The sequence below is a fragment of the Myotis brandtii genome, unplaced genomic scaffold (genome assembly GCF_000412655.1).
Source record: "Myotis brandtii unplaced genomic scaffold, ASM41265v1 scaffold513, whole genome shotgun sequence".
Lineage (NCBI taxonomy): Eukaryota > Metazoa > Chordata > Mammalia > Chiroptera > Vespertilionidae > Myotis > Myotis brandtii.
The window spans coordinates 679,172-691,681 of record NW_005369552.1 but is presented as its reverse complement, the minus strand read 5'-3'; positions in this window follow the sequence as shown (position 1 = coordinate 691,681).

The following is a 12,510-nucleotide window of genomic DNA, read 5'->3' as shown; positions in this document are numbered from 1 at the left end:
GACGGTGAAACCAAGTCTTAAGAAGGTTAGACTCATGGAAGTACTAAGTGCAGGCCTGGGTTGGAGCCCACCCTGCCTGTCTCCTCACAGCCACACAGCCTCTGAGCTCCTTCCGGAAGCCCTTCGTCTTGCTTTGGCTCAGTCCTCAGCCAATGAAAATGGTCTGGTAACAGCAAGATTATAGGGTTTCCAGCTTCCTATTTGCCTCAGATCATGAATGTATATGTAGGAAAGCAAGCTGCCTTTCTGGCATCATACTGAGAAAACACTCCTGCATCAAGCTCCATGCACAAAAAGTTAATAGCTATAGTTGAAGGGAGCAGACACATGAAATGTTTCAACTAAGAAATGGAGTAAAAATTTAACTGTCTGTTTAAGAATTTTTCTCTAGCCCTGGGCAGAGAGCTCAGTTGGTTAGAGCATTGTCTCTTTGCACCAAGGTTTCTGTTTTGATCCCTGGTCAGGGCACATGAAGGAACCAACAAATGAACGAATGAATGGGTGGCACAGAAAACTGGTGATTCTCTCTCTCTTTCAAAAAGAATCAATAAATAAAATATTAAAAAAGAAATAATCTCCATGTACTGCTAAAAGTCTCTTAAAAGAAAAATTATAATAAAGTCAACTATAATATTTTCAGCAATCAGAACATAAGAATCATATCTTGTATGGCTAAACACAAATTATGAGGCTAATTATATATAAGTTAACTTTAAAAAACTAGCTTTTGATATATAATTCATATAGCATACAAGTCAGCTATTTCTAGTGTATAATTCAATAACTTAGCTTTTTGCTTGGATACAAATTGCCTTACCTCTGACCATCTTACATTACTTTGATTGCTTTGATTGGTAAGAGTCAAACAGGGTAAGTTAAGCCTCAGAGAGCTCTGTGGCATGAGCTGCCATATTAGTTCCATATGAATAATTTGTTTTTTGTCCGTGTTGTTTCTATATCCATGACTATTTAATTCCTTCATCTTAGTGTCTTAAAGGTTCATGTGTTGTAGATTATTTGGAATTCCATTATTATATGATAGAACAAAATAAAAGGAGGTTGGGAGAGGGGAAGTTAGGGGACTGTGTGAAAAAGGTGAAGGGATTAAGCAAAAAACAAACAACAAACAAAAAATCCCCATAGCCCTGGCTGGTTTGGCTCAGTGGATAGAGTGTCGGCCTGCGGACTGAAGGGTCACAGGTTTGATTCTGGTCAAGGGCACATGTCCCAGTTTTGGTTTTGGGCTTGATCCCCCAGTGGGAGGTGTGCAGGAGGCAGCCAATCAATGATTACCTCTCATCATTGATGTTTCTATCTCTCCCTCTCCCTTCCTCTCTGAAATCAATAAAAATATTTTTTTAAAAACCCCTCATAAACACAGGATGGTGATTACTAGAGGAAAAGGTTGGTGGGGGAGGTAGAAAAGGATAAAGGGGGGGATGGTGATGGAAGGAGACTTGACTTGGGGTGGTGACCACACAATACAATATACAGATGATGGATTATAGAATTATAACATAATTTTATTGACCAATGTCACCCCAATTTATTCAATACATTTATTTTAAATAAAAGGAGGTTAGCTTTCCAGTCTGCACCAGAAATGCAGGGACATCAGTAGACAGCCCTTCCTACCAGGCGTATCAGCATTTCCTGGAGCCCAAGCATATTCTACTTACAAATGCAGATGCCTATCTCCTGCTGCTCGCGGAGGAGCTGACCCATCCGCCCCGGGCTCCACGCCCCAGGCAGGAGTTGCTGGGAGGGTGGGGAGACCCTCCGTGTGCAGAGATAAGAGAAGGAATGGAGAGGGGCCAGGCAAAAAGGGTGGGGGCGAAAGCAATGGAGCCAGGTCCCCCTTCTTCCTCAGCTTCTGCTCCATCTTCTTTCCCAGTCACCCAGAGCCTAGAGTAAGGCTGGGGGGCCTGGACAGGCAGTAGTGTGGGCCCTGGACAGTCTCACCTTCCCTTTCCCTACAGCGTACCCTGGCATTGCAGATGCTGCACAGGTCAGCTCTGGAATGAACCGAGGCCCAGGGCGGTGGCGGCAGCAGAAGGGGACAATATGGATACTGGGCTGTTAACTGGGTCTGTGGCAAAACCTTGGAGCAAGGAATAGACTATGTGACTCTGGAGGCAAAAGGAAAAAGAAAGAAAATTCTGGGGTTGGTCCAACAAAGAGATTGTAATAGGACATGTTGCATTAGCCAACACCTAGGTAGTGCTATGCAAAGGAGTGTTTTAAGCACCTTGGTATGTTTATTTACTTAACTTTGCAAAAATTCTATTAGGTAAATACTATTATGATCTTTATTTAACAGACAAAGAAACTAAGATACAGAAAAGTGCAATGACTTGCCAAATGTCAGATGGTGGAGCAGAGAAGATCAGAACTCTCCTGGGTCCAAGCTCTCCACCCCAGCCACAGGCTGGCAGCAGCAGGCGCTCTGCGGGATGCCGTATGTTCCACACATGCATAGAATTGTGACAGGTAGTGTTAATATTCTATAGCTTCCTTCACACTGAAGGCAAGATCGGTAAATGTGGTACTTCTGGCACCAAATTTTCCCCTTTGCAAAACAAATTTCATCAGTTTCTTTTCAAGGGATGAGGTCTCTGTCCATTCTTCAGTCAAGGCTTTGGCCCAGGTAGTCAGGGTGAGTCCTGGCCTGGGACACATCTACAGAGTTAGGACAAAATCTGTAGCTGCTGACAGACTGTCACAGACCACAGTAGAGGCAGGGCTCTACTGTCACCTGCACCTTACAGGCCACAGGGACAAACGTGACTTATTGTTAACACGGTTGCTCTCTCTTTGAATTTGATTCAGATGGCAGCAAATGTGTAGCAGGATTGAGCCTGCAACCAAGGTACGTGCCCTTGACCGGAATGGAACCTGCGACCCTTCAGTCTGCGGGCCGATGCTCCAACCACTGAGCAAAACTGGCTAGGCTGCGTTTTAATTCTAACGGGAAATTGCAATATCTTTATTTTTTAAATCTGACTTCTCCTTTTCTTTGACTTCATCTTCCACAGTATTTTTGTTTTCAGTATCTGTGAAAGATATGAGGGTGAAAACGAATCTATGTGGTTATTTGGTCAACTGAGTCACCCCACAGGATTCATGGTTGCCCACCGCAGGCACGGTTCTAGGTCCCCTGTTTAATGAGCATTTACTACGTACCTATTGTGTTAAGCATTTGAAATACAGAGAAACAGTAAAATATACTAACTGTCCTCCGCAGCAGCAACAATAGGTGGGAAATCAAATTCCAAGGGGGTTGACGTGTGACCTGTCTTCGAGGTTCTCAGGGAAAACTTCCTTGGGATAATGTGGACATTAAAATGTTAATGACACTGAAACTGTATGAGAGTGAATGCTGAGAGTGAAATACGGCCCCTCCTGCCTTTGACGGTGGGAACAGTTTGAAAATGTTTGCCACACAGATCTTCACTCCCTGGATTAGAACCCTTAGCCTGTGTTTGCTCATTACACAAGTCCTCTGGGTCGGCTTCTCCCGAGGCATTGAAAACATGCCAACCTGGTGTCGCATGAAAAACAAGCTTGTGTGCTCAGCAACTGCAACCTGGTGAGCGGAGTCACGATCACCCACTCCGCCAGCGGGGAGCCAACGTCCCGCTGCCTGCAGCGATGGACATGGAGAAGGTCAACTCCATGGACTTCGGAGAATTTGTGGATGTGTTTGGGAATGTCATTGAGAGATGTCCTCTGATTGCAGCTGCTGTTTGGTCCCAGCGCCCGTTCTCTGACTTGGAAGATTTGGAAAAGCACTTCTCTGCCTTTATTGATGCGCTGCCACAGTCAGGTAAGGCTTCACAGACTGCGGGATTCTCCACAAGGGGTTTCAACTATTCTTAGCAAAACATGGTTAGACCTGTTTAGTTGGTTATAATTGATATATTTATTTAGCTAATTTTATTGTAAGGGTCACTACGTTTCCTTAAAATTAGAAAATGGGAGTCAAACACTTGCAAGGTGTTAGGCCAAAAGTCAAATGAAAGAATGTATGTTGGCTCAGGTAAAGTGGCTGTTAAATATTAAAGCTCTGAGGTCATGAGGAAGAGGATGGGCCTCACAGAGGCTCGGAGGCCGAAGGTCAGGCTGCGGGCCTACCCTCTCTCAGCTGAATGTGTTCGCTCTGGGAATGTCCTGTATGCAGGGAGAAGACAGGTCGATATCAGAATATCTCAGGAGCCCAGGGGAAAGAGCAAACGGCTGACATTTTTATCAGAAAGGGCCAGTTTGGACTGGATTGCTGAGGAAAGTAAACTCATTCAGATCAGCTTCTCCCGGAGGGAAGTAAAGGAGGAAAGACAAAAATCTGAATGAATTCCTCGGGAGAAAGGGAAAGAATTTGTTGATTTCTGCTGGGTAGGGAGAGAAAAGGAGGCACTTCAGGATGTAGGGTTAACTGCTGAGGTTTAGGCAAACCCCGAGTGACAGCCTCACAGGGATTTAGAAGCCAAGGGGGCCGTCTCAATACCCTTCAGAGAGGCCTGGGACTGATGAGCATAGGCATCGGATGCCTTACCTGGGCGTTCAGGTCACCCCCAGAGCCAGTTCTGCCTTCCAAAGTGGCCGCCTAGGCACTCGCATTCCACGCAGGGCTCCACGCCAGCGAGCCAGGTTCCTCCCCAGGTAAAGTTTGAGAATAGGTGGAGATAGGTTTGGCCCCAAGACCTCTAATCATTCGCTTTACCAAATAAAACTGCATGCCTAGGAGCTGAAGGGAGGGGAGGGGGACAAGGGTTGCCTTCACAGGGGCCCTTCCACAGAGATCTGGGCAGGGAGGCAGAACTCATGCTCTCCTCTCTTCCACCATGAGGCCAACACACAGAGTCTTGCCTGTCTGTCCAGGGCTTTGACACCTGGGTAATTTCCCATTGTCAGCTGAACAGCTCCCAAGTAAGAAACTCATTTTAATTCAGTTTAAGCACATCCAGGAAGAGTGGAGGACAGTGTTACAAAATCAAACTGGCAGAAATGTGGGGGCCATGTTGAGACCCATTTCTCAGGGCCTCCCAAAGCTGAGCTCCTCCCTCTGCCACTGGGCTCAGGCCTTAGGGGAGCTGATGGGCACTGGAGCCTTGTGACTGATGGCCCCCAGGAGCAGCCGGCCCAGAGCCTGCAGAGCAAGCTGGAAAAAGCAAGGGGCCTTGGGAGCCCGTGTTCAAAATGGCTGGCAGGAAAATGGGCGAGGCCAAATGCAAGTCTTCTAAGCCAGAAGGGAAATGATTTTTAAAGGGTGTGAATGCCTTAGGAATGACTTTTTTTTTTTTCCTATCAGGAAAAGAAAAAGAAAAAAAGGGAGGAAAATCCCATGACCTGTCTCAATACCCACAGAGGTGGTAGGGCTGGGGAATGAATGTATTGAGAGAGAAAGCTATGATGGCATAAATAATTGCAATCTATTATTCACTGGCTTCAACAGTGATTCAACATTTGTTTGGAGTCTGCTCTGTACCAGGAGCTTAGATAATGCAATAAAAATTCCCCCATTTCTGTCTTCTTTCCCACCAGCAGTCACCCCAACCAGCTTGACCAGAAGCTCTAGTTAAGGTTCGTTACGTCTAGTTAAGGTATCTCTCTGCTGGTGGCGCCTGCTTCTCAGCCCTAGCCTGGTGCCCACGCTGCTCTGGGACAGGCAGCTGGCAGCAGAGCCTCAGTGCAGTCTGGGTGGCTGCTGCATATCTGATCACCTTAATGACATCAGAGAGGTGGTATTAGCAAAGTAATAATAATAACAACAGTTAAAAGGTATTCAACCCTTACTATCAGTGTGTTTCAGGCACTTTTCCAAACACTTAGCATTTGTTAACTCATTTGACCCCCATACTAACCATATAAAACAAGTATTATCGTTATTGTCCCCATTTTAAAGAGGAGAAAACTGAACTGAGGAGAGACTAAGTAACTTGATCAAGGATACATAGCTAGAAAGTGGCAGAACTGGTGACCAAACCCTGACAGTCAACCCAGCAGCCTTAGAAGGATTTTCCAGAGAATCAGAAACAAAGTCTTGAAACAGTTTCTAGGAGTTTTATTCATTTGTTTACTAACATGTTCAATTAACATAAATGCTTGACGTCACAGATCCCGTTTTATTTAAATAATCAAATAAAATGGGATTTACTGCATAGTCAAGTTTTATTCCTTGAATAGTAAGGAACGAACTGGGTGTACGTCTTTATATCCTAAAACTAAAAGGGAGTTTAATTTTTTTCCCCTCACCCAAGGATATGCCTTTTATTGATTTTAGAGAGAGGAAGGGGGAGAGGGAGAGAAACATCGCGCATTTGCCTCCTACATGCCCAGCAACTGGGCATTGAACCTGCAACCTGGGTATGTGTGCCCTGACAGGGAATTGAATCCACCCCCTTTTGGTGGACAGGACTATGCTCCAACCAGCTGGGCCACACCGGCCAGCACTAAAAGGGACTTTAAAGAGATGTGCAGGCTGTGGTGATCTTCCTGGTCAGACATTTGTTTTTAATGATTTAAGAGAATTCTACCATTAGCAGGAAACTGAAAATCCTGTTTCTTGAGTAAACAAACCAAGGTTGACAATCCATAAAGATCATTAGCCAGTAGGTGGCAGTCCAGGATTAATATTTGGCTCCAGCAATAATTGGGTAAGTATCCTTTCAAGCCAACCTCTGGATTTCCAGGAGAGGGGGAATAGCAATAGCAAAGGGAAGAAGGTTGAAACACACACACACACACTCTCACACACATGGCCAATAATCAACCAGTTCACTATTGATTTGTGTTAAAAATCAAAGAGCAATAAAACAGTTATAATAGAGTTAATCGTGCTTCTCTGTGGAATTTCAGAATTGAAATTTGGCATAATTCATTATTTAATACTCACTTCAAAACATAGTTTTTGAATTAGTAGAACTACATACTAACAAATCCCTTGAATGTAGGCTATAAGGTAGATGAAACTATTAAAGAGATGAGACTGTCAAAAAATATATTTTAAAAACTCTTTCCCAAGAGTGAAGTATTGGTCAGTAAGTACTTATAGAGTGGCCCTGACTGGTTAGTTCAGTTGGTTAGAGTGTCATCCTGATATGCCAAGGTTATGGGTTCGATTCCCGGTCAGGGCACATATAAGAATCAACTAATGAATGCACAAATAAGAGGAACAACGATCAATGTTTTTTTCTCCTCCCTCTCCCTTCCTTCCTCTATCGCTCTCTAAAATCAGTGAATAAGGCCTAGCCAGTTTGGCTCAATGGATAGAGTGTCGGCCTGTGGACCAAAGGGTCCCAGGTTCTATTCCAGTCAAGGGCACATACCTTGGTTGTAGGATCCTCTCTGGCACAGGGCCTGGACAGGGCTCATCCAGGAGGCAACCAATCGATGTGTTTCTTTCACATCTATGTTTCTCTCTATCTTTCCTTCTCTCTTCTACTCTCCCTAAAAAATCAATGGAAAAATATCCTCAGGTGAGGATACACACACACACACACACACACACACACACACACTAAAATCAATGAATAAAAAGTAAAAAACTGGGAATAGGAACAGTGACCAAGACAAGTCCCTGAAAACTGGGAATAGGAACAGTGACCAAGACAAGTCCCTGCCTCAATGAGTTTACATTCTAGTGAAGAGAGACAGAATTAACATCCTATATAATAAAAGCCTAATATGCTAAGTGTCTGAACGTTTGACCAGTTGCTATGATACACACTGACCATCAGGGGGAAGACACTCCTACCAGTAGGTTAGATAGCTGCTGGGGTCCAGCCTACTGGGACTGGGTGAGATGGGCCGGACATGCCCTGGAGCCCTCCTATGGTCCCTCCCCAGCCTCTAAAACATTTCTTCTAATTAATTTCCTTTCAATGTGCATGAATCCATGCACCAGGCCTCTAGTAAATAAATAAGATCATATCAGATTCTAAAACTTATTAGAAAATATGTACCATTGTAGAAAATACATAATAAAAGAGCTCTTTCTTAAGAAATTATATTTGAGTTTAAAACCAAAAGATGAGAAGGAAGTAGTCAAATATCTAGGAGATCACTTTAAGAAAAAGAACCTGAGACTTTTGACACTTGGTGGGTACAGAAAGACCAAGGTGATTGAAGAATAGTGAGAAGTGGAGGAATATGAGGAAAGAGAGGTCAGGTGGAGGGACTGCTATAGTAATAAAAGTGAGAGGTGATGGTTCTTTGGATGAGGACTAAAGGAGGGGAGATGGAGATGTATGGCTGGATTCTCAAAATAGATTTTAGAATTAGAGCCAACAGGTGTTTTGGATTTGTTGGGGAAAGGCAGGTCAAAAACTAAGAGAAATTAAGGATAACTCCTAAGTTTTTAGTCTGAGCAACACGGTGGGTGGTGGCACTGTTTTCTACAATGAAGAAGACTTAAGAATTGAGTGGACAGGATGGAGAATGGGAGTTTGTTAAGTCTGAGATGCCTGATAATCACCTGGATAAAAATACAGTGTGTTGAGGTGAACCATAACAAAGGTACTAGATCTGGGTGTCATCAAAGACTTGATGGCATTTCAAGCCATGGGACTAGATGAGAACGCTTAGTGAATCATTGTAAATATAGAAGGGAGAAGATGTGAGTCCTGGGTACTTCAGTGTTAGTAATCTGGCAGAGCAAGAACCACTGGTGAAAGTAGGCTAGTGATGGTTATCTTTCAAGAAGGAGAGAGGGCCAACCCTGGGAAATACTCCCAAAGAGGTTTCAGGAAAAGAGGACAGCACTGGTCATGGGCTTGGGCAAGATGTCCATCATCTGTGCCCTTAATGAATGCAGCCTGGTGGGTGGGTGGTAAAGTGAACCTGGAATGAGAGATGAAGAAGTGGAGATACTACATAGAAAGCTCCTTTGAGTTGTTGTAAAAAGGAGCAGAGACACAGGGAGAATCTGGAGGACATCAGGGACTCAATAAAGGGATTTAATTTTGTTTATGGGACACGTGATTCTAAGGCATGTCTGTGTGTTGATGATAAGGCAGCGAGTTGAAGGAATAGAAATTGATGTTTGAAATGGCAGTCTTTGAGATGGACAGAGGGGCTGGCTTCAAGAACACCACTAGAGAGGTTGATCTTCAACAGAAAGAACAGATGATCCATTGTACCAAGAGGGAGCACACACTAGTTGGCACAGATGTAGGAACACAGGTAGATTGGAAAGGAGTTTTAAGCCAATTGCCTGCTCTTCAGTGGCCACTGTTGCCTGCCCTGTCTCCCCCCTATTGGGACAAAGAGTGCCAGCTCTTTGTTCCAATAGGAATTCTTAAGATTTCATGACTTGTGGCAGCAGCAACAATACATATCCACACTGACATCTCTACATGTGACATGCCAGTGTACAAGATTTTGGAAAAGACTAAAGAGCAGGCAGCATTGAAATGGCCCGGAGAACCACTTTGGCATTCCAGGTGGGAGGACCTGCAGGACTGAGGCAGGGAGGTGGGAAGTACCAGCCCCGCTAGGGTTTCACGCCAGGGCTGAGTGTTCTTACAGGGTGCAACATTGGAAAGGGTACCGAAGCTTTGGTACAAGCCAGGGGTCTGGATCAGAGCCATCTTGGGCAGCAGTAAAGGGCTCAGTGGTTTGGGGCAATAAAAACAAGACTGGACATCAGTTTCTATTTCTTGCAGCTAAGGTGTTCGTGTATGTAAGTTCCAGTTTATTTTTTAGTCTCTTTTCTTCTTCCCTTTGCTCTGCCCCTTTTCTCAGCCTCCTTTCTCTCCCCCTGCAAACAGTGGAAAGAAAACACATGCTTAATTCTAGGCAAACATTAACCCCAGGCGATATTTTTGAGAGAGAAGACAAACCCAGGGGAATGAAACGAGAGGAGCAAGGGCAGAAGGAAAGAGGCATGTGGGTGTGTGCGGGACAGTGAGGGGAGTCCCTTGGGGGAGGAGTAAGGGGACAGGCCCTGCCCCCACACCAGGGCCCCCTACTGTCCCCAAGCTTGAGCTGGGCTGGGCCTGGGAGAGTAAGAAATAGGGGGAAGGGAAGCTGAGAGACCTGGGGTCAGGTGAGAGGACTAGGGATCAGTCCCCTCTACTGGAGGCTGCTTTGAAAATCTGAATATGCAAGGAGGGAATACGGGGCGGGTCCTGCCAGGTGGGAACAGTTCCCGCCACCCCAGCCTAGTCCTCTGAGGGTCCTGGGGCTGGGTGAATGCACAGCGGATCCAGCAGCTACGTGGCACAGCCAGGCCCGGCTCAGGGGTAGGAGGCCAGCAGGTAGGGAATTTAACATGTACATTTTCACACCACCTGGATGGGTGGGATGCAGGAAGCAGGAAAGAACCACCTCCTGTTTGCAGGACCTGAGGGACAGAGCCCTTGAGAGTGGTGGTACAGAGGTGGGATTATTGGTGACATGGGTTTCGTTTTAAACTCCCCTTAACCTTGTAGAGGCAGCTAGTGCTTCCAAAATGTCCCATGATTTGGAGTTCAGGTGTGATCAGCTACTGGCTAAGTGACCTTGGGGAGGTCACCTAATCCTTTCTGGGCCTCCATTGAATCCTCTCTTAAATGCAGATGTTCCCCCACAGTTCTCCCCACCACTCAGGACTGTCGTAATCTGGCGTTCGATGGCGTAATCACAATCATTCTTTAATTGGGCAGAAATTATAAAATTTGATTAAAGGGATGTTTACATCACAATGAAGAAGGGTTTTAAAATGTTTATTTATTGATTGACTTGAGAGAGAGAGAGAGAGAGAGAGAGAGAGAGAGAGAGAGAGAGATTGTTCCATTTAGGTTTGCATTCATTGGTTGATTCTTGTATGTGCCCTGACCGGCCTCAGAGTCTGGGGATAGTGCTCTAACCAGCTGAGCTACTCGGCCAGGATGAGGGAGGGTTTCTATGACCCCCCTTTCCAAAAGAACCCCCTGCCTGTTCCTAGCACCAGAGCCAATGCTTCCAGCTGCACCTCAGTCAGTTAGTTTCCTGTGACCGAGAATAGTGGCAGTTGGATGTTTGCTGGCATTGGGCACTGTGTTTTAGTCGGATGAGTTGTCTCTAATCCTGACAACTACTCAGCAAATTTGATGGCATTACCTTCATGGTACAGATCACCGCTTCCTCTCATCATATTGGAAACGCGCCCAGCCTTGAGGGCTCCAATTCTCTCAGGAGAGCTAAGTAGACAGACTGGCCAGGGCTCAGGAAAACCCCCGTATTAGGACTATGTTTATTTATTGATTGACTTGAGAGAGAGAGAGAGAGAGAGAGAGATTGTTCCATTTAGGTTTGCATTCATTGGTTGATTCTTGTATGTGCCCTGACCGGCCTCAGAGTCTGGGGATAGTGCTCTAACCAGCTGAGCTACTCGGCCAGGATGAGGGAGGGTTTCTATGACCCCCCTTTCCAAAAGAACCCCCTGCCTGTTCCTAGCACCAGAGCCAATGCTTCCAGCTGCACCTCAGTCAGTTAGTTTCCTGTGACCGAGAATAGTGGCAGTTGGATGTTTGCTGGCATTGGGCACTGTGTTTTAGTCGGATGAGTTGTCTCTAATCCTGACAACTACTCAGCAAATTTGATGGCATTACCTTCATGGTACAGATCACCGCTTCCTCTCATCATATTGGAAACGCGCCCAGCCTTGAGGGCTCCAATTCTCTCAGGAGAGCTAAGTAGACAGACTGGCCAGGGCTCAGGAAAACCCCCGTATTAGGACTTAAACGCCTAGGAATCACACGGGGGTGGGGGCGGGGGGGGAGGTCTCATTTGCGGCCTAGGTGATTATGAGAAGCGGTCTCTCAAGAAAACCTTGTACTCTGCAGTGTATTTGGGATCTACTGTTGGAAAAGGAGAATGAACCTCAGACAGGGCGGATGGTGAGTGGGTGCTGTTTTCCTAAAAGGAGGAAAGCTGCTTTCATTCAAAGGGCTGTGGAATTCCGGCTGGAAATTTCTTTTTTCCAGTTAATCATCTGCAGGGCTCGTTGGATGCCTGATTCCAGAAGGGCCACAAAATCCTGGGCATTTCTTTGCCACGCCCCGTGGGTGTTACCCCTGGGGACCCTTACCGTCCTCCTTCGGAAGAGAACGAACCCCATTCCTCGGCCTTAGCAGGAAGTCCTCAGGCCCTTCGCCCCGCCCTCTTCCACATCAAAGCCCCCCTGAGAGCAAAGGACTTTGAAAAGATACAAAATGCTCGGGCTTCTTATCGCGTCCCTGCTCCCTCCCGAGCAAGTCGTAAATTCCGAGTCTCAGCGGCCTCACCTCCTCCACTCCTCTTGCCCCAAGGTCTCAAAGGACAAATTTGTCGCTTCCCGCCCCGCTCCGGGGCCCTGGCCGAGGCTAAAGGAAGCGGGGACGGAGGGGCGCCAGATTCGGGACCTGTTTGTGGGGCTAGTGCGCTGGGCGCCCCGCTCCTGCGGGACACTCCTTTTTGCCCCTCATCCCCTCCTGGGAACCTCGACTCCCTCCCGAAGCCTCTGCGGGGCGGGGCGGGGCCGGCGGTAGTCTCGTTCGCGCGGTCAGCCCT